Here is a 23314-nt window from a genome sequence, read left to right on the forward strand (position 1 = left end):
GCAAGGCACTGGTTAACATCTAAGATATCGTTCACCACATGAACGCCCCTGTCGTCTAGATTGCGGACGTCACGGTACGCGGGACAGACACAGAGGACATGTAACCAGTCCTCAGGGTCTGCCCCACATAGAACACAGCCCTGACTGGAGGCAAGGTTGCGCTTGAAGAGGAACTCATTCAAACTACCATGCCCCGTCAGCAAGAAACCCATTTCGAGTCCACGACGGAACTTCCTCTTGCAGACACACTTCTGCCGTACTCATACATGACCCGACCCCCACTAAATCAGTTTTCAGCGAAGGTATGTCCCTCCTGACCCTGTAGGCCATGGCACGCCGGACTACCTCCAGATGAATGGGAGGAACACCCAACAAGATCTGCATGGGCGTCGGTCGAGACCGTACGGCAACACAGAAAGACACGCTAACAATGTCACTCGCTGACAAGCGTAGAGCAGCTGCCTGCCCTTTACCGTGAGTGCCAAATTCTACAACATAGGGGACCCATACGTACAACATGCAAGAAGTCCCACATAAATTGATCTAGCAGCTCTCCTGCTTAGACCCAATTCACACCTCATCACACGCCTCAACATACACAACAATTTAGTCAGACGCGGCTTGAGCTCGCGTAGGTGCGCACCCAAAGACATGCGTTCCGCGATCGTGACTCCTAAGTAGGTCTCTTTCTGCCGGGTTTTCAACGTAATGCCATTTATCCTTAAATATGGCGGACGACGTAGGATGCCTTTAAGTACCATCAGAACGGTTTTTTCCGTTGAGATCACGACATCCTCTTTAAGGGACCACGCGCTAACGATGTGCATGTATTCAGTAGCCTGCTGCTTGAGTTCAAGAACGAGTGTTCCCCTCAACAAAAATGAGGTGATCATCCGCGCAAAGCTACACACTCAACGGCGGTAGAAAGCTCACCCACAAGTTCGTTCATCATCAGGTTCCATATAAATGGACACACGCTCATTGACACCTTGGATGAATGCTTTCTTACCATGGAAGTAGCTCTTCCACAGAGCTAATTTCAGGCAGTCACACTCACAAATTTTAGACAACACAGACGACCAACTTAGGTAGTCAAATGTGCCTTTGAAATCTGCAAAGATTCCAAGGACGTACTTGCTTGGACAACGGACAACAAAGTTCTTCATATGCATCAAGGCGTCGTCGGTGGACCTACCAGTACGGAAGCCAGATGGGATGTTTTCATCGCCAGTCGCTGGGCCATAATCCTTTCCAGGACCTTGCCAAGGGCCGGGAAAAGAGATATCGCCCTGTACGACCGAGGACTACTCTTATCCTTCTCTGGCGGCTTGTCTTCCAGAATGCAGGGAAATAACCCTCCCGAAAACAACATTCAAACAAACACAGGACAGATGGCTTTGTACATCTCGCCAGTCATCCAATCCCAGTAAGGTGACTTCCGAAACCTGAGCCTCGCCATGCTCCCCTCGATCTCACAGCTCCTCAGGGGAAAAATTTCTTCCCCTTCCTGAGCGCGACCGTCCGGAGGCACCGAAGGCTCGGATCTCGGAAATAGTACACCCAGCAGAGCATAAACACTGCCACGCCAAGTCAGCATAGGTTCACCGTTTACCTTGATGCCAGCTAGGTCGTGACTTCGCTTTCCTCTGCATATCCGGTAGACCCTACCCCAAGGGTCATCACCAACGAATCGCCTCCAGTCTTCTACCTTCGACTGTCTCAGCAACTCTTTATAAGACGAGACACTTCGCTTATAGGCGAGCCTAAGCTGGTCAACATCGGCAACAGGATTGACAGCACTTAGACGACGCGCCTTTTGGAATCTCTTCCTCAGGCGACGGACCTCCCTCCGCTTAACATGAAGAGCACCACGTGACATGCTTCCGAGCTCTTCGTAAGCATGTCATCATTGATACAACACATCCATTCATTCAACAGTGCAATCTTTTTATCAGCAGACAAGAGGACAAACTCAGAGAGGGGTGAGCGGCCGGCTAATTCCTCCAAGTTGCGCTGACAGTTAAGTCCTTGAGGGTTTTACGTGAGCACCTGTCTTGCGACTTAATCCCACGGTCTTCTTAAGGCACGGATTGATTTTGTGACAACAATCAGAGCCCCGCTGACACAAGCAACAACGGTACCAGTCTATACCAAGTGCATGGCTTAGCATTCATACTGGTGGATGCAAGAATTACCTAAACCTCTACCGAACTAAGGTCGAACGAAGGTCTTTTCTCGCTTAAGCATAACCACAGCCCCCATGAAACTCCCACTAGGGAGCCTACCGCAAATAACCGAGCTGTACTCACATACAACGGGAGTTCACCCGAAGTATGAGAGTCCAGGCGCTATCCCGGTTCCCATGGTACCAATATACCCCTGGTACGGTTTCGCGACCAATTTGCCACTTCAGATGAGTCCCCGTGCAGACTCTGGTCTGATCGCCCTGATTAGGCCTTTGAAGCATTCGCCTACTGCATCACGGCCGGCAAACCAAAGTGAGTACAGCGTCTCCCGGTGCCACCACTATGGAGGTTCTCCTCGGCCAATTGGTTTTGGTTTGGCCGACAGGGTTGCCGCCCCGTCTTCCTCACCACCACCTCTGAGCACCGCCAAACGTAGGTCCTTGCGCCAGCAGGACGACTAAATTGGTGTGTATGTTGAGGCGAGTGATGAAATGGGAGTTGGGTCTAAGCAGGAGAGCTGCTAGATCCATATATGTGGGACTCATCCTTGCATGTTCTACGTACGGCTCCCCTATGTTGTATGATTTTGCGATGACGGCACAGGGCTGGAAACTGTTCTACGCTTGTCAACGAGTGGCATGGTTAGCGTGTCTTCCTTGTATGTCGTACGGTCGCGATTTGTTGGGTGTTCTTCCTCTTAATCTGGAGGTAGTCTGGGGTGCCACGGCCTACAGGATCAGGAAGGGCGTACTTTTGCTGCAAACAGACTTAGTAAGTGTAGATCATATGGAGAGTCTAGGACCGCTTACGGTCAAAAGGGTGTTAGATGAGAGTGTAACATCTAAGTCGCAACTTCGATGGAGTGAGTGTGGGAAAAGTCGGGTCACGTATGAGTACGTCTACCAGAGGAAGTTCCATCATGGACTTCGAGCTTGAGGTGGGTTTCTTCCTGACGGGGCATGGTAGCTTTTATGAGTTTCTCTTTTCGCGGAACCTTGCCTCCAGTCAGGGTTGTGTTCTGTGTGGGGCAGACTTAGAGGTCTGGTTCCCCGTCCTCTGTGTCTGTCTAGACGACATGGGCGTTCATGGTGAACGGTATCTTTGATTTTAGCCAGTGCCTTGCTAGCAGTGATATACTTCAATGCACTAATGTATTCGCCCGGGCTGTTTTCCGACGAAGGAGGCAGTTCCTCGACGCTGCTTCACCTGCGAATGGCCATAGGGACCGTGGTGGACAGCCATCAGTCTTGTGTGTTTTGTGTTAGTGTTGTCTTGTGACGCCCTTCGTGTTGTATTGTACGCAGACCGGTAGTTGACTAGTGGAAAGGTTTCGTTGCGGTTCTTCGCTTCGAGTTAATTCTAGTTAATCCGTTAAGGGGTGCTGTCCCCATGTACTGGAGGAGGGCGATCAGACCCGAGTTTGCAAGGAACTCATCTGGCTCTTGCCACGAAGTCTCATCGGAGGTTATTTGGTGCCATGGGAACCGGGATGCACCTCTGAAAGCATATCCTCCAGGAGAATTCCTGGAGAATGTGCTCTCGGCCCGGTTATTTGCGGTTGGAACCCTTTTGGAAGTTTATTGTGGTTGTGGTTATGCCTACATCACGGGCGGAGTGTTGAAAAAATACAAGAGAGACGTCTTCGATGGTATAGTCAAGCAATTCGCGCTAACGAGCGCTTACTCGGCAGGATTGGTCTGAACTCGAAGTCGATGAGAAGCGACCAAAACGCCGGCCGAAGCAACGGTGACATGAAACGCTGGATGGTGGTTTGAAAGTCTTGTCATTGCATCTAGATCAGGCCTTTGACAAAGCAAAATGGCGCTACCGATTATGACAAGCCGGCTCCGCTTCTGAATTGAGTCCTATTTTAAATCAGCAGAATATTTGCAAAAAGCATAGTTATAGGATTGGTGCTAGGCTTCCTTGAAGTAATTATTTGGCATAATCAAGGTACGCATAACAAAACTCTTATAGCCATGCCAATTCCAATTACAAGGCATGTTTACCAAAAAACGCAATATATTCCGGCTGGATGCCTAGACCAGCAAGTCCAATTCCTCTAATCCTTACCACTTTCAGCCGATAGCTCCTACATTGTTGAATAAATTACCACCATTTAATCATCCTGCTTTCATACCAGCTCCATTAGACACAGAGCAGATAGTTGTAATAGTGTCGCATTAGGGGTGAGTACACAGTTTAAAATGTGCTCTCTGCCATTGTCCATTCCATGCAGGCTTAGAACCCAGATCCAAGTGCTCCCTGATAAGTATTGTTGCAAAGGACCTGGCCTGCATGTTTGCAATGCGGCCTGCAATGACAATATTAATTGCCAGCAAAAGTGACAACAGGAACAGGACCGCCTCATGTATTCATTCCGACAAGAGGGATGACTTCATTATACAAACTGCAGGGAAGAGGCCAAACATTATTCAAAAGTCGGGCAGCCTGGTTTTCTCTGTTTAAAGAGACAGGAAGTGCGGTTTTCTCAGTAGGTCAGTGAAAACAAGTACTCGTACACACGGAAAGGTTTTTTCAATATATCTTTGCGGACATGATGGATACCGTGGTCATAAATTTCCCACGTTATTGCCGGCCTTTTTGTTGGGAAAGTCGTGGAAAACGACTACTTCGGGTTATTTGATGGGCAAATCTGTAATTGAAGTAACATTCAACGACATGTCTGCGTATAGGATCCAGATTTATGGCTTGACGAGTGTATTCCGTTGTCATGTGGTTAGGGGTAGTGGCGATGAGCACACAATGCTATTTGCCAAAAACGATGAGCTTTTATCCTGAAATCATTGGATCCCGGAAGTGATTTATCATGTTGTCTTCTTAAGAATCTGGAGTTAGATTCGAAATGATTTGTAGGACAGATGCTTCGTTGGGAGAAACGGTTAAGGGATTTAATGTATTTCACAAATTGGGCAGAATAATACTTTACTTCAGATTGGCTGGGGATAGATTTGGGATAACATAACTGGAATATCTGAAAGAGAGTCCAGATTTTCACACTGAATGGTGGAGGGCGACCGTTTCTTATTTATGAAGGTTTATCTCTGGTTAATAGTGCTTTGACTCTTACATATCCTGGTTTATTAAAAAGGATTTTGTTGCTAGTATTGGAAGTCCTTTTCATACAGTTTAAGGAGGACACGAAACTGAAAGGAGTCAACATTAGACCTAATACCAAATCAAGCGACTCACTGCATGCGCGGAATTTCATAGCTTCGATATGCCTAACCGATTATGTCTCAACATGTGCAACTGTTTCTGAATTAACACCCAAAGTTCAAAAATGAAAAGAGGCACGAAGACGGCTACGGTTTCTTACCAGGGCAGAGGCAAATCCTCAGACGCTGCCTCACCTCTGCCCTAGGAGCACCGTGATCGAAGCGGCTCGCAGGTGTTGTATGGTCCCTTTTATAATTCATGGGAACAACGACCGGTGACCATTGAGGCGAGATCTTGGGCTGCACATCACTAAAGGTAAGATAAAATATAACATCAGCATCAAAAACTAACCAACCAACAACATCAAACCGCACTGGTCAAACGGTAAGAATAAAGATAGGAGAGTACAACTTTGAGACCGTTGATAATTTCTCCTATCTAGGGTCGAAAAACACAACCGATAACAGCTATGACGATGAACTCCGCCTATTTCAGGTTACAAAAGCTGTTTCGCTCGAAACGTCTCACCATAGGGTCGAAACTCTTACTGAACAAGACAATGATCTTGCCAGTCGTCATGTATTCCTCGGAGACTTGGGTCCTTAGCAAGAAAAATTGCGAACTCTTGGCCGCATTCGAGAGAAGAATCCTCCGAGAATTTTTGGGTCCCTACATGACGATGAACGATTCCATAGCCTTCATAATGACGAAATCTATGGCCGATACCATGACTCTCAGGTTGTGGAAAAAATCCGGCTCAATAGGTTACGGTGGGCGGGTCACTTAATCCGTATCGATGAGGATGATCCAGCCCGAAAAGTCTATAAGGGCAATATCTATGGTAGAAAAAGAAGATGAGGTAGACCCTGCCTAAGATAGAGCGATGGAGTAGGTCAGGCTGCCAGACAGCTTTTAGGGATATCGAATTGATGGACCTCGGCGCAAAACCGGGATGTCTGGAGTTCCTTATTAAGGCAGGCCTAGACCGGATAGGCGGTAAAACCATCGGCGGAACGATAAGACCGCGGTGTTCAAGTTTGAATACTTGTGGTAAGAAGACTTTCTTAGCGAAACGTAGGGGGTTCGGAGATTTGTGCGGCAGATGATTTGAATCAATAAGGCATTTAGCGTGTTTCCGGTAACCTACAGAGTTGAGTTATGGCCGTGAATTAGTTCACACCAAGTTTTAGATGGTAGTGTCAACGTCTGACTAAATTTTCGAGGCGGCCAAAATGCTGCTGCCACTTCACCGTAAATAATCACAAACGACGTGGCTGCCTGTAAATCAGCAACAAATGATGTTAGCACCTTGGTATTTTGCATCATAAAAAACGAAAGCAAAGGGGTGGTCGACAAAATAATTTCTAAACAAGTCGGGAAACCGGAAGCTGGACGCTTCAGGTACGAAAGGTTTTGTGTATTTCTTAGTACGTAGCACGTAATATATCCATATATTATGTGAGAGTATCCACTTTCGGGTGATATTGACATTCATAGTCTTCAATTTTCAAAGAAGCAACAAATTTGAGGTATTATAACTTTGTTAGTAATAGTGCAATTTCCACCAAACTTGATAAGATGCTCTATATTATAGCCTATATCACTCTATATTATAGCCTATATCACTGCAAAATTTCATGGTGCTAGGATGAACTTAAGTTGGGTTTCTAACCAATTACAAAAAATTGTAGTAAAATACTATTATTAACTTTATTTAAACAGATATCGGCATGGAAGGTGTTTCGGAGCCCAGGCACCATATAGTGGCAGCCTCCTGATTTTTTTTTCAGATTTTTCGGTTTGGTAGTTTCTGAGAATGGCCCCCTTAAACAAGTGATCGCTTTCACCCCCGCGCTCCCCACCCTTCCAATGAATGTCAAAACTAAGATCGGCTTTGAAAAGTACTAATCGAGACCTTTAATTTGATACCCCACATGACTATATTTGATGAACAAAAATTTTACACCCCTCTTTTGCATGTATGGGGACAGCCCTGAGGGTATGCTTTGCCTTCAGGACTGTCTCAGATGATGCAGCATTCGTCATCTCTGGAATGATGCCGATTGACATCTTGGCAGATGAGATGGCGAACATATACAATGCAAAGCCAACCTCTTCCTCATCGCGGACGAAGAAGACTGAAAGGGAGAGATCCATAAATAGATGGCAAGAGCGGTGGGAACGCTCGGGAAAGGGCCGGTGTACGCACAGGCTCATTTCTGCCATCAAGAAGTGGTTGGAGAGACGACACGGTGAGATTAATTATAATCTCACCCAGTTTCTCACGGGGCACGGAGGATATCTCCAGTACCTTCACAGGTTTAAATTGGAGACCTCACCCGATTGTCCAAATTGCAATGGAGTCCCAGAGGACCCAGAGCATGTATTCTTCCACTGTCCGAGATTTGTGGACGAAAGGAGGAATTTAGAGGAGAATCAAGGAGACGTGCTGGTACCAGAAAATCTGGTGCCGAAAATGCTAGCACATCAAGAGAATTGGGATGCGGCAAACTCCATGATCGCATCTATCCAAAATAAACCGCGAAAAGCAGAGGAGAGGAGGAAAACGCGGTCACGTGCGCCCCGTGTAGAAGAAAGGTGACAAAGCTAGAGTGAGCTGACTCCGCCCCGTGATGTAATACCTTATGGTGGTTCCGCGGGGCAGGGAGGGCGTCGGGGGTGGTTTTAGTAGGTAAAAAAATCCCACACTCTGGTGTGTCCAGACCATTGTCTTTTTGAAGATTTCCACCTCCTCAACAGAAAAAAAGAAGACAGACAGACAGATAGACCGATAGTAAACCGATTTTAATAAGGTTTTGTGTTTAAACAAAACCTTAAAAAGCGAGTAGAAAGTCAATATCCTATGTAGTATAGAAGCTCCAAAAGAGGGCGAATTCAAAAATTTACAGCCTAACAAAAGCTTACAAATACAGGAAGATTTTACAAGAAGTGAAATTAAAGTATGAGGAAGCTTCCGTGTCTGAGCCTGTGATAATAATGGACGCAGGTTCTGATGCAAACCCCGACTTCGGTGATACCATGTCAGATCAACCGGGGTTCAACGTCATTAAAACTCTAAAATAAAATGCTAGTCTCCTCCGCAAACTAGACTAGGCTCTGGGTATATATATTTAATTTGCGGGAGGACCTAGTTCAGAAACTACAGGTGTTTCGGAATCCAAACAGAAATCAACAGTCAGTTCACCAGCATGGTAGCCTCATCAACAATCAGAACAGTCACCCAACAGGCACCGCAGCAGCATAAATTACTCAAACGCAACAATCATTCCAAGACTTGACGATGAATATCACGTCTGCGACTTCGGCCAAATCAGCAGAAAAGCAGCAACCAATGTCTAAGTGGCAGCCACCTTCATCTTTCTTCTTACTTCAATGGCGCAACAGGCCAAATCGATGCTTGACTTCCAGAATAGACTTCCTCCAGCCATCTCGGTCCTTCGATCGCGTTCTTCAGCTGGACGGTGTCCTTTGGGTGTGCTTTTGAATACCCTGTTAGGTACTTGCTTGTCGTCCTTCCGTTCTACTTGACCAGCCCATCGGTTGGCTATGTTTACTGTTAGGTACACAGAGTTGTCCACGTTTTCAAAATTAAAGTCGCCCATTGTCAAGTTTTGTCGTATTGGTGCCTGTCTTCTGGTTTGGGTCACGCATTTGATTTTCTTCTCATTAATTCCTCATCGCCCCCCCCCCTTTTACCTCTTTATTCTGCTCCGGACTTGTGAATATATTGGGGAAACTTGCCCGTACACACCATAGGCCCTCAACATCTGACAGTATCAACATGTGGTTTAGTGCTTATAATATGCACGGATAAGCTTCCTCAATACATTCGCAAGTCCGGTCCATTGGGTGTGGGTACTACTTATTAGATGTACTGTGCCCGTGACGTTTTTCTTCTCCCTCTCCTCTCATCCACCAGAAAAAAATCCTCCAGCCATTTAGCCCGGCAAAGCGGTGTAGTCCAGCTATCCAGATCTTCGACAACTTCTCAGAACGTTACGGCCTGTTCCGGCTTCAGCTCATACCAGTCAACACCTCTTCGTCTTCAAAGCCCTCGAGACTTTATCTTTCGTCTCATTGATACTGTCCGGAGTCCCTTGGAACTGCCTTATTCTGGTCTTCATCGAGTTAGCGGAGTTAGCGGTAAACACGTTACGAAAAGCCTACGGTGGGACACAAACCGCCATCATCAATCTATCAGTGGAGGCAGCACTCAAACTGTTGGCAGCAGGGAGACTTAAAATAGGCTGGGTTATGCGTCGCCTTAGAGGTATCTTTGAAGCGGTGCTTTAGATACCTTGGCTTCGGTCATATCACAAAGGCATGTTTTAGTGTCGTTGACAGGTGGAAGCTATGCCGGAGATGCGGAGCAGAGAGCTACATCAGCAAGGACTGTAGAGCGGACCCAAATTGTGGAAAGGGATGGAGGGGGTGGAGCATCGGCACATTGCTGGCAGCAGCAGATGCCCGGGATACACGAGAGCACTTAACCCAAGTCGCAGATGAGGTTGATACAAATAAACCTCAAGCACTGCGCGGCGGTGCAGGATCTACTTTTGCAAACCATCCGGGAGAAAAACATCGATGTGGTCATAATTAGTGAGCCATATGGAAACCATGATGGTAACATTTGGGTCAAAGACCAAACCGGCCAAGCAGCGCTATAGGCTTGTGGAGAGCTTTCGAGGAAATAATGGAGCTCCTGGAGAAGGGTTGCATCAGAGCGAAGGTGAAGGGCGTCCACATTTACAGCTGCTATGCTCGATCCAGCGCAGATGCTTGAAGGCTCTCGTTTTGGATGCAAGAGGACGTTAGTCGACCATAATTTCAGGCGAATTTAACCCCTGGGCTCTTGAATGGGCCAGCCGGATAACTAATGTGAGGGACGTGTTCATTTCGAAGCATTCGCGGAGCTAGAGGTGGTACTGGCGAATGATGAAGCCTCGTATACATTCCGGGGAAGGGGCTTGGGGTCTATAGTGGACTCGCTTGGCATGTCGGTGAGGACTATACTCAGAGCGACCACCAGGCAATCTGCATAGAAATCAAGGGCGGATCGAGCTCGAAAAAGAGCTCTCGTAGAATGCCGGGTGGTATGCTCGGCTGGACAGCGAAAGCTTTTGAAGGGGACACGTTTTCTACGGCAAGAGAGAAAGCCACCCAAATTACACAACGGGTGACAGAGTCACGTGATGCTACTATGCCCCGGAGGCGATTGCTCCTCAGTATGCAACCCAACTACTGGTGGATCAACGGAATGACAAGCTTGTGAGCAACATGGCTCAGGGGAAAGCCTATTGGCGACGGTCGAGAGGGGGCACACAGGCAACTACGTGGCCGCCTAAAAGAAACCATTCGGAGGAGCTAAAAGAACCATTTCAAACAGCTGTGTGACTACACCTACAGAGTGGTAACAAAAAGCCTGCGGAGATCACTCAAGGTGACTTGTCCGCGCCTCCTGAAACTGATTGTTACCACTCTATTCTATCACCACGAAAATAGGGGCAGGCAAACAGTTGTCCAGCTAAATGAAATATGTGGTAGGATCGGTGGCAACAAGGCCCGGGTTTGGATGGCATCCCCAATCGAGCTTTGACACTAGTAGTGAAGACTAAACCCGACATTTTCGCCAACACCTTCTAGGTGTGCCTGAAAGGAGGAGTATTCTATGTCCAGTGGAAAAAGCAAAAGTTGGTGTTGCTTCCGAAACCGGACAAGTTACCCGGACACCCAGCATCCTATCGTCCTATTTGCCTGCTGGATACCATGGAGAAGATGATGGAGAGGGTCATCTACAACAGACTCCTACCCATGGTCGAAGCCAGCAATGGATTGTCGGAACACCAGTTTGGTTTCCGACTTGCTCACTTTATGGCTGACGCAATAGCATGGTAGTAAATCTGGTAAAAGATTTCTGGTGGCTGCTATGCCGTGTTGGCGCTGAATGTCAAGAAACGCATTCAACTCGGCCAACTGGAATAGAATTGAAGGGGCGTTGGCTGACATAACTGTCCACGGGTATTTAGCGAATTTACTAGAAAGCGGGGAGAGGACTCTCTGGCGCTGAAAGGATGAGGGTCTCAAAGAGTGCATTGTTATAGCCGGGGTACCACAGGGATCGGTGCTTTGTCCTCTGTTGTGAAATATGATGTATAATGGGGTGCTTGCTCTTCCCGTCCTAGAAGGAAATATGATTGTCGGCTTTGCTGATAGCCTACCTCTGGTTGTTACATCAAAACACACAGAAAATGTGGAGGTCTACGCAACGAAACAGTACGAGCGGTAAATTGCTGGCTAGAAAGAGCCCAGCTGACGAACGGAAACGTTCCGCGTACTTACTAACCGTAGGAAAAATAATACTGTGAAAGTGGAAGGCGGTGGATATACGGTCATGATAATTGACACCAAATTGAGCTTTAGGGAATACCAAGAATATACGTGCCAAAAGGTAGCCAGTGCCAGCGCAGCACGATATATTGGTGGGTCGAAACACTATCACAGGTTGCTTCTAGCCGGAATGGTGCGTCCCATCCTGCTTTATTCATTACCCGTGTGGGTAGAGGTGCTTGCAAAACTCTCAGAGACGGAAGCAGGTGAACTCGGTTTATCGGCTGATAGCTTAGAGGGTTTGCAGTGCCGTCAGAACCACATCAGATGTGGCAGTATTGGTGGTGGAAGGTATGATCCCTGTCGACATTCTGGCGAAAGAAACGAGTGTGCTGTACTATGCAAGACGCACGGAGGGGCACACAGAGCGTAAAAATACGACAAGGTTAGAGTCGCATGATCTTTGGAAACGCAGATGAGACGAGTCTACGAAGGCTCAGTGAAAGTACAGGAGGAGTTGCTAAAGGAGCAAAGAAAGCGGAAAGCCGAAAGGAGGAGAAGGACGAGTGTCTAAGGGCAAACCTACCCCCCAAAGTAATACCTAAATTGGTGGTGTCGCGGGGCTGGGGCTGGAGGGGAGCCGCAGCTCCGAGCACTCAGGCCATTGTTAGGCCCATTGTACTATTCCCGTAAGTTGTCTATTCAATGGCTTCCCGCCTACGGTGCTCGCAGGCTTCAGCGAATCTTAGAAAATTCTCCAGAGGCAGAGAGTGTGCCGATTCTTCATTGAAGAAAACCTTGCCAAGGTGTCTTCGTCTGAGATCTGAGGATGCCGGGCAGCTGCATAAAAAGTGTAGGGCCGTCCTCTTCCTCCTCACATTGGCTGCACATAGCCGAAACCACTACTCCAATCTTTTCCATATGGTAGTTTAAGGAGCAGTGTCCCATCAAAAGCCCTACTAGGGTCCCACTTCTCAAGGGACAACAAAAATGCCGCCCTAGGCTCTTTTACAAGGATTTTCGCTTGCGGTCAAGAGTCCAAATTGCTCAACTCGGTTGCATGAATTCTTGCAATTTCACCCTTCAGAGTAGACTTGATAGTAGATGGTCGGTTTCCAAGAGCTGGTTCTGGCCCCACCATTGTGGATCCACACCCTCGGCGAGCCAGTCTGTCAGCCTCCTCATTACCGGCGATGTTAGAGTGCCCGACACCCTCATCAGGAATGTTTCGTTCAGTCGACCAAGTTTCAGCAGCACCTGATGACAACTCCACACCAACTGGCTTTATATGTTGTTGCCATTTAGTGCTAATAATTCCGCCCGACTGTCGGAGCAGATTCTAATGGTATGACCCCTCCATTTTTGTCGCAGACATTCATTTTTCCAAGCGGTCGGGCCAGTTCTATAATTGGAATCTCTGAGAATACCCCTGCGCCCGATCCATCCTCCATGACTCACCCGTCGGTGAAGATTATTAGGTTTGTAATCTGAAAAGATTCATGGCCACTTGTCGATCATTCTTCTCTTTCGGTGATTACGACAATGTATGTCTTTTCAAAGACGAATCTGGAAACCATATGATCGGTCGGCATCAGGGCTACCGGATGTTTTTCAAGGAATTTCCAGATGGACGCATGACCGTTTGATTGGCCGCCTTTCCACGTCCCAGTGGTATCGAGTCTATGTGTTAGCATCTTCCTGCTGTTAGCATAGTTCAGTCTTGGCCACCAGACGATGCAAGCATACATCAAAATGGGTTTTATTGTGGATGTATATATCCAGTATATCCGTTTGGGAGAAAGTCCTCAGGTCTTACCTATCGCATTCCTACAGCACCAGAGCAATCTACAGGATTTCTGATATTGTTCCTGGATATGATACTTCTACGGGAGTGGAACATTTGCACTTGGAGTCGAAATGTACTCCTAAGTACTTGACTGTTTGTGCCAGCTGGATTTCCGCCCCTGTTAAGGTGGGTAGCGTATAGCTGCCTCACCTGACGTTCCTAGTGAACATAACTAGTCCAGTCTTCCTAGCGTTCACCGTGAGTCCATTGCGGAGGCACCAGCTGTGAATTACATGCAGAGTTGCATTCAAGCGGTCATATACTGTGTCTGCAAACTTGCCGGTAATTACTACGACTGGGTCATCCTTAAATGCTTGCGCGAAGACTTTTTTGTCCTCCAGGAGCCACAGCAGGGTATCCATTACCAAGAGCCATAACAGCGTAGAGAGAACCCCTCCCTGTGGGCAGCCCCTGAGACATCCTGCTTCAATAGACTTCTGGCCGACCGATATGTGGATTTTTCTCCACTCTAGCATGTGAAGGATCCAACTGATTAGAAGCGGTTCGATTCCATGCTGTCTTGCCGCATCACAAATTGTCGCGAATGAGGCAGGAAGGCACCTTCGATGTCCATCAATGCGCCTAAGGCGTATTCTTTTTCGGACATCGCCTTTTCAATTTTTGCCGTAAGTTCATGGAGTGCTGTCTCCGTGGATTTGCCTTTCTGGTAGGCGTGTTGCCTATGGTGAAGTGGCCACTTAGGAATGTGTGTATCCGTTATGAACCGATCTACTAGTCTTTCTAGTCCTTTTAGCAGAGAGGACATTAGGCTGATCGGCCGAAAGCTTTTTGCGTCTGTGTAGGTGGGTTTTCCTGGTTTGGGAATGGAACGCTCCAATAATACTACTTTGCATGGCAGATTCCAGTCTCGTGGTTGAGGTCTGTATGCACCTGTTGGCTCCGAGATTAGATTTTGGATGCTGCCTGGGAAGTGTACTTCAAGCAAATGGTTTGCCGTTTCTTCATCGCTTTCGGTGTACTTCCCATTCTGTAAAAGTAAATAACCCAGTTCCTGGCTACGTTCTTTGACCAGAATCCGCTTCAGCTTTGAGGTTGCATCAAGAGAGTTAGTCTCTTCGCAAAAGCGTCTCCAAGATGATCGTTTAGCCGATCTTATGCTCTTCTTTAGAGCCTTTTGTGCCTCTTTATAGCGATTCCAGCTAGTGTCTGATTCACCCTTCAGAGCACAATTAAGGAGGATCCTTGTCGTTCTCCTCTGTTTTGCCAAATTAGAGTTCCACCATAGTGTTTTACCCTTCTTTGGCATCTTGAGTGGACAGCTTTCTTCGAAAGCTTCTCTCATGCTAGTTGTGATCATTTTCGAAATTTATTTCGAATGCCGCGAATACCAGCGGACAGATGACGTCACCGGCGCTCCACTCAGTTCAGACCTCGCTACAAGAGTGAAGAACAGAGTAGGTGACGTGAAACGTCAGATAAGAAAGATAATAATTGAAGTGAAGAAAAAAGAAGTTTGACATGTAATTTTCAAACAAACTAAACTAATTATTGAAGTTGTGAAATTATTCGACTGAGCCAATTATTCCTTTATATCAATAAAATTATTTAAGCTGCGTTTTCTATGTTTATTTTAAAATGTATTACTAAACTTCCAACATACTCGTTCTGTAAAATATGTATGTTTGATCAAGTCGTACCAAGACTAAAATCTGGGTTGTCTTCTCAATTCCAGCAATGGATTTGATGCGCTTCCCAGGGATCGTGACTCGGGCGCTCAATTCTATTTGATACATCACCCAATCTGTCTTCATCGGATTCCGAAATGGAGTGGGTGGAGGTGGATTCATGCCCATAACGAAATCAATGCGTCTGTGATCCGAGAGTGTGATATCGTTTGATACTCCCCACTCTCTGATCAGAGGCGCGATGTCAGGAGATACCACCGTGATGTCGATGACCTCTCGCCTGACCACGTTGAAGAAATGTAGTAACTTTGGGCTTTAATATGTTGGCGTAGTTCGTTATCTATAATTTAAGATTTGTTGGGAAGAAGTTTGTATAAAAATGATGTTCGTCCTTTTACTAAAGTTGTAGGATGAATTCCACCATCTCTTACCTTCAGTCTAATCCTGTTTTTGTGGCACTTTCTAATATAATCTCCAAGTCACACGGTGAAATATGATAATCATTCCACTCTCTAGGGAAGAGTAGACATAGAAGGCATCAAAAGTATACTTCTGGGAGCTCTGCAGGTGTGAGCGTGTGTTAATCAATTCCCCACTAGAAATTATACAAGAGAGACAAGCTAAACTCCAGACCTGCAGTTTCGATTGAGGAGCAAAAGTAGGAACTAGAATTCTCGGAAGTTTGGAACTGAGAAGGTGACCTAAAAGACCAGTAGATAAGCAGAGATAAAATGAACCTTGCACGTTGCCGTATTGCGTTTCTTGGGGGAAAGAGGATTGGTTGTAATTAGGGAAGTTTGCTAGTTTGTTACACCAGGGAGCACAATAATGAGGGGATGCTTGGCACAAGACTTATCGTCCTGAGGGTACTAAATATCAGGTGAAAATCAAAACTGTCTGTGTATGGCAAACGTGGATAGTTTCGAAGAACAAGATGCGGGTGTCGACCTTTGCCGATCGAATAACTTCTGTATACAACCCCAAATAGTAATAATTCTATATTTAGAGGTAGGTCCGCCACCGAAGCTGATGAAATCAAAACAATTGTGAAAGGTTAAACAAACCAAAACTACCCAGGGTAGAACCGACATGAGGTTTCTATTTGGGCACGAAATAATCCTTGAATCAAGGGTCGTTCCTCGCATTCATCCTAGGCATGATTGTCATAATCCACATAGACTATTTCCATTGCCGATTTTTCAACCTGACAAAGCCAATTAATTGCCATCACCGGCGATATGGAAATAGGCAACATTATCGGAATAATGATGTTTGTATGTCACACGATACCAACAGACAAAACTGCTTCAGATCGCGTGTCCGCTATCATTAGCACCAAAACCTCATTCCATCCCATTGAGTTGGAAGAATCTCCTTTTCCAACGACGGAAGATAGACGAGCTGTGAAATGTACGGTGAGGCACTACCAGTGGCAACAACAACCGCAAGGATTCGGAACGCCATGTTTTTCAAAGTTCTTCGTCCTTACAGGATTTGATTTCGATGTTCGTCCCTATCTGGGTACGATGGTCAGATATGAGCAGAACAAAGTAGCACGACATAGCACAGAATAGATATTGTGAATGAATGAAAGCATTGAGGGAAAGTTATCGACTCCTGGTGCCTCACTGGCTGACATCTTCATGAACTTTTTCTTCGTTTTCTTACGTCGGGAGAAGATTGGAGAGAATGAATACGGGAATCCCTTACGCAATGGTGTCATAATTCATTTGGAAAAGGAAAGAAGGAAAAAAACAATTCCATTAGGTTCTTACATTGATGGAAATTTTACTATTATCTATCGCACGTTTCCGTCGTAGGGGAATCTATTCCATGAATTATTGATTTCCTTCGTCTTTGGTGTGAACTATGAATCAGAAATCAAACTCTACGGTTTGATTTGGGAGAATTAAAGTCGCAATAAAAACTGCTTGGAAAAGTTAGGGGCGTTTATTCTGAAAATTGGGTGCGACTACGTACTACTCTACAGTCGAGACTTGTGCTCCTGCAAATTATTGAAGGGAAACAGGGAGAGTCGCTCATTTCAAACTACAAGAAGGATGGAGCCTCTAAAAAAACACTGGAATATCTTCCGGAGAAGCAATAAAAACTAGTTGAGCTGTGGGAGATGTTCAAATAAGGCGACAGTGAAACACGGGAGCAGTTCGGGCAGAATCAAACCCATTCCTATTTTTCGAAGCAGTATTATCACCACACGAAGGAGGCCTTTCAAGAGTACTCAGCGGAACTTGCAGAAAACATTTAAAAGCTGTAGGATCAGCCGAAACACGCGCGAACGCGGTAAAAATGGCTACAAACTTCTCTATTTTGGTAACCCACACATTCAGTATGGTGTTGGCATTTCCATCTCAGAGGGTTTCCGTGATGCCATTAAAGAAGTCGAACGATTTGATGATCGGCTGATGAAGCTCACCATTATATCAGCTGATCGCACTATTCACTTTTTCACCGCGTATGCACCACAGATAGGTCGACCTGATGCCGAGAAAGATGCCTTCTGGCAACTTCTCGATGAAAAGATTTGTCACGTCCCTGCTGACTATATTATCATTGCCGGCGACCATTGCGGTCATGTGGGTGAAAATGCAGACGGTAACAGGTGCCGTGGGGGAAAGGGTTTCGGAGCGTATAATCGATTTTGCGGACACCCATGAACTTGTACTTACGAATACATGGTTCATCGAACGATTGTCTCATCTTCCTACATTTTATAGTGGGAACAGTAAAACGCAAATGGACTATATTCTCATAAGACGCCAACATTTTACCACTGTCACTGATTGCAAAGTCGTTCCCTATGAGACCATGGCACCTCAACATCGGCCGATGATTGCCGTTCCGCGAATTAAACCACCGACAAAACAGCATGAGGAACACACTGGCCCGCGACGCATTAAATGGTGGCGATTTGGTGAGACGAAAGAAGAAGCGATCTCACTCATACGATTACCGACCATTACGAATGTGGAAGAATCATGGAACCAAATGAAAGACACGATCCACAAAGCGGCCTCTGCAACCCTCGGGGTCACCAAGCCGGGTAAGCGGTACATCAACCGAGATACTTGGCTTTGGAATGATGATGTTGAAATGAAGGTCCGTGAAAAGAAACGCCTCTACCACCAATTTCTCGACGATAAAACGCCTGCTAATTGGCAAATTTATAAAATAAATAAAACAAATGAAATCGGGGAAAGCAACAGGACCTGACGACATCGCATCTGAGCCCTGGAAAGCGAAGAGCTGAAACCCAACTTCTTTAACCGGGTTATTCAGGATCGAAGAACACCATCTGACTGGCAAGAAAGTACCACTGTTCTAATATGGAAAAAGAAAGGTAGTCCAGCAGAATGTTCAAATTACCGTCCGATCCGGTTACTTTCCCATACCATGAAGATTTTTGAACACATTCTTGACAACCGTATTCGCGAAATTGTTGAAATAACCGTGAATCAAGCCGCATTTGTCAGGAACTGCGGAACTACTGACGCAATACACGTTGCGCGGTTACTCATCGAGAGCACCGTGAGAAGCATCGCCCTCATTACTCTTTACTCAATTGCTCTACCACGATCCGAAAAGTAAAGTTCGAAGAATGGCGGGTGTATCAAAACCGCTTCGTATCTCTGTTGGTGTTCATCAAGGAAGTGCCCTCTCACCACTCCTCTTTGTCCTTGTTATGGACACCGTCACACGGGATATCCAACGTCCAGCGCCCTACACACTGCTTTATGCAGATGATGTTTTCCTAGCATCTGATAGCAAAAATGATCTCGAGCAACTTGTTCAAAAATTCATGCAAACTGAATTTTTGACGACCGATCCCCATGAAACAGGCACAATCACTGTCAGCGACGGTGATCTGCCCAGAACTGAGCGATTTAAATATCTCGGGTCAACGCTATCAGCCAATGGAGAACTGCGTTATGAAATTGCTTCACGCATTAACGCAACCTGGATGAAGTGGCGTTCCACAACTGATGTTCTTTGTAATCGACGTATCAACGAACGTCTCAAATCTAAAATTAACCGCAATGTCGTTCGTCCTGCCGCTCTCTATGGTTCTGAGTGTTGGCCGACTATAAAAGACAATGAGCGGCATCTTGCGATAATAGAGACGAAGATGCTACGTTGTACTGGTGGCGTCACACGTTTAGATCACTTCCGAAATGAGGATATCGGCGATCGTCATGGGGTTGCACCGATCGTGGAAAAGTTACGAGAGAGGCGTCTTCGATGGTATGGTCACGCAATTCGTGCAAACGAGAATTCACTTGCCAAGATTGGTCTGAACATCGAAGTCGATGGTAAACGACCAAAAGGCAGACCCGCTTGATACGCTAGATGGGGATTTGAAAGCCTCGAGATTGCACCTAGATCAGACATTCGATAGAGCCAAATGGCGAGGCCAATTACGACGAGCTGACCCCGCTTCAGGGTCAGCCGAAACACAAAACGATTGATCCTCAGTCGGCAGTTATCTCTCCCGAGGAAGCTGAGCTTCAAAACCAGTTCAGACAGCAGTCAGTGATTGGTGCATGCGTGAGACGAGTGCTTCAAATGCACTCCTGCAGAAACAATCCCAGAAAAACTACGAGTTGCAGGGAACAACCCTTCAGCGCTATTGGGATCAGGTTCAGGAGACTCATAACACCGTTTGGGAGACTTCAGATGATCCAACTAGAGCAGCAAGTCTAGCACACACTCGTCGTGATAGCAGAGACAATTGACTAACTGGCCACAGACCGGCCCGTTGGTAGCAACAATGTTAGGACCAATTTACCAAAAATTACTGTGCCAAAGTTCGAAGGAGATTAGTTACAGTGGCAGCAGTTGTTTAACTTATTTACCTAGATGGTGGATAAGCAGCAGATCGCCCCATGTGAAAAGATGTGTGATCTGAAAATGAATCATTTAGCCTTATCGGATTCTACGGGAACTACACGGCAACTTGGAATTTATTACAAGACCGGTACAATAATCCTCGACTTTTAGTGTCAGCCTTTCTTAAGAAAATTCTGGGCCAACCATAGTAGTCATCATATACAACTTCAGCTGCAACACTAAATTCAGTGTATGACACCACACAAGAGTGTCTTCATGGTCTGAAAAATCTGAGTGTTTCCGTGGACACCTGGGATCCAGTACTTCTGCATATCGTGTTGAACAAATTGGATAAAACTACCTTCACTGGCAAACCCAAAACAATTGCAATCGCTGGCACAGTTCCTACAATTCCTAAAAACTCATTTCCAGTCGTTGAAAGTGCTGGGTACCTGGAATACAAAGGCAGAGAACGTCAAGAAGAAATTACCAAGGACACAGGTGTCAGTCACTACCGAGGCGCATCAACTCGTTGCGTGCAATGACTTTCTACACTTGTCACTTTGTCATCCACGGATCGCTCCCAGCACCTTCAGAAGCTCTGAAACAACGGTCTGAAGGGTGGTCATTGCGCGTCATCCTGCTCTTTGAGAGGATCCACGAAGCGATCCAGTAAACATAGGACACTGGTTCCCGGGAGGGTGCATGGTCAAACGGCCCGACGCAGGGACTTGAAAAAAACAGCTCGACTTGAAAACCCGTAAAGGCGGACCCTAGCCACGGTTAGCAATGATAAAGCAAACGATAAACTAGACAGTTAAGTATTCCTCCGTACAGCGTTAGCTAATGTAAAGGGAGCGGATGGAACTACAGCCAGCTGCCGAGCGATTATAGATCCAGTCTCTCAAGTCAACATCGTATGAGAGAGACAATTGCGGAAATTAGGTATGCCATTAGCAAGTAATTCAAGGCCAATGCGCCTGCAAGAGGCTGGACATTCTAAGCTGTAGTAGAGGCAATTGTTCTTGCCCAGATCGTGGCTGCTCATCCGTCGTGGACCTTTGATGTGATTTTGTGGAATATTCCCAGAAAAATCAAATTGTCGGACGCAATATTCAATGAATCGAAACGAATCGATTTCCTAATAGGAGCAGAATACTACCACCAGCTTTTGTGTATTGGGCAGATTAAGCTGGGGAAAAACTAACCGTTGCTGTAGAACACATTGCTGGGATGGATAGTAACGGGGAAGCTGATGGGAGCGACTGAATCCTCTGCGACATGCAGCGTCTATACTTTGGGTGAACCACTAGAGCGCAGTTTGGAGCGATGTGAATAGATGTTCAATCAGAACACCCGCTTAGAGGAGGGTCGATTCAATGTAAGGCTGCAATTTTCCGACAGCTTCAAGCAGGTAGGAACCTCCAGCGATATAGAATTGAGCAGGTTCCATACACTTGAACGCAAGCTTGCGAAAAATGAAAACTTGAAGAAGCAGCACACCGAGTTCATGAAGAAGTATCTCAATCTCCGTTACATGAAGGAAATCAACCCGAATCAGATACCTCATCCTTATTATTTCTTCCCACATTTCTGTGTGCATCAACCAGAGAGCAGCAGCACGAAATTGAGGGTCGTGATTTGAAGGTATGTCTTAATGGCGGTAGCGATGAAGAATCAATGGAAATGCTGCTACTGAGTTGATTGCCAAAATCCGACGTATTCCAAATTGTAGAGCAGCGTAGGGCAACCAAAAGGACAGTTGCGTCAGATATAACAAGCATCTTCGATCCATTTGGCTTGCCGGCACGAGTGGTAATTGTTGCAAAACTCTTCCTTCAGGACCTGTGGGCACTCCAATATGATTGGAATGCGGCCTTTCCATTGACAATGCAGGCACAATAGTGTACATACCGAGAAGGGTTGCAGTCGCTAGACAAGGTGAAGATCCCAGACACGTATTTGTTCACGGTTTGCCGACGTCCGTACAGATTCATACATTATCAGATACGTCAAAGGGGGCACATCCCCAGAAAAACTTTTTGCGCATTACTTATGGTTCTATGGACCGACATTCTTGCATGAACAATAGTCATTGTGGTCTCCAGTCTTTAAGCCAAACACAAGCCAGGCGTAGGTCAGGACTCCAGACAGCTTTTAGGGATATCGAATTGGTGGACCTCGGCGCAAAACCGGGATGTCTGGGGTTCCTTATTAAGGTAGGCCTAGGCTGGATACCGATTGTTGCGCCATTGATGATGATGATGACAAGCCAGAATCCAGGATCGATGAACATAGATCAATTCAGTTCACCTGTTAATGACAACAGTGACATGCAACAGGAGAACCAAAAGGCTGATGGAATCGTTTACCCGGTGATTTCACAGGAAGACGAAGGCTGTTTTGTCAAAAAAATTCTACTTCCTTTGGAAAACTTCAAAGGGTGACAGAATATTGCCTACCATTTCATAAAATCTTTAAGAACGAAAGGATGCCAAAATTAAGCCTCCAAGAAACCCCCGGACATGTGCAAGGGTGGCGATAAACAATAAACCATTGACTTCACAAGAGTTAGACGCAGCTTTATGGGTTATAGTGAAGACAATCCCGGAACAAGATTTAAGACTACGTAAGGTAATCGACAAGAAAAGCGCATTGCTCGGACTCGCGGTATTCCTTGACGAAGAAGGATTATTACGAATGGGAGAAAGATTAGAAGCATTCGATCTTTCGTTCGAGTCAAAACATCCCGTGCTTCTACCTTATACCCATCCATCCATCTGAAGTTATTGATGACGGACTTGCACGTTAAAGTTATGTACGTAGGATCCCAGAGGCTGTTAGCAATTACAAGGCAACGATTTTGGCCTATGAAAGGGAAGAATATAGCACGGTCGATCTTACAACGGTGCATCCATTGCACAAGAACAAAGTCAAAGGTGTATGCCTAGATTGTGTAATTTAACACCACGTCCAGTACAACCAGTACGGCCATTTGTCAACTGTGGAGCGGGCCTATCTGGATCCACTATCGCTTACGAGGAAGTCGTCCACAAAAAAGCTATCTGGCAGTATTCTGACTTTCAGCACGAAAGCGGTTCATCTTGAAGTAGTTGCGACTTATCTACTGATGTTTTCCTTGGGGCACTTAAACGGTTTGTTGGATGACGTGGACATTGTTAGAACCTTTACTGCGATAATGCCACCAATTTTGTAGGAGCGAATCGACAATTGAACGAACTAATGTCAACAATATATTCTCA

Source organism: Hermetia illucens, chromosome 6 (assembly GCF_905115235.1).
Source record: "Hermetia illucens chromosome 6, iHerIll2.2.curated.20191125, whole genome shotgun sequence".
Lineage (NCBI taxonomy): Eukaryota > Metazoa > Arthropoda > Insecta > Diptera > Stratiomyidae > Hermetia > Hermetia illucens.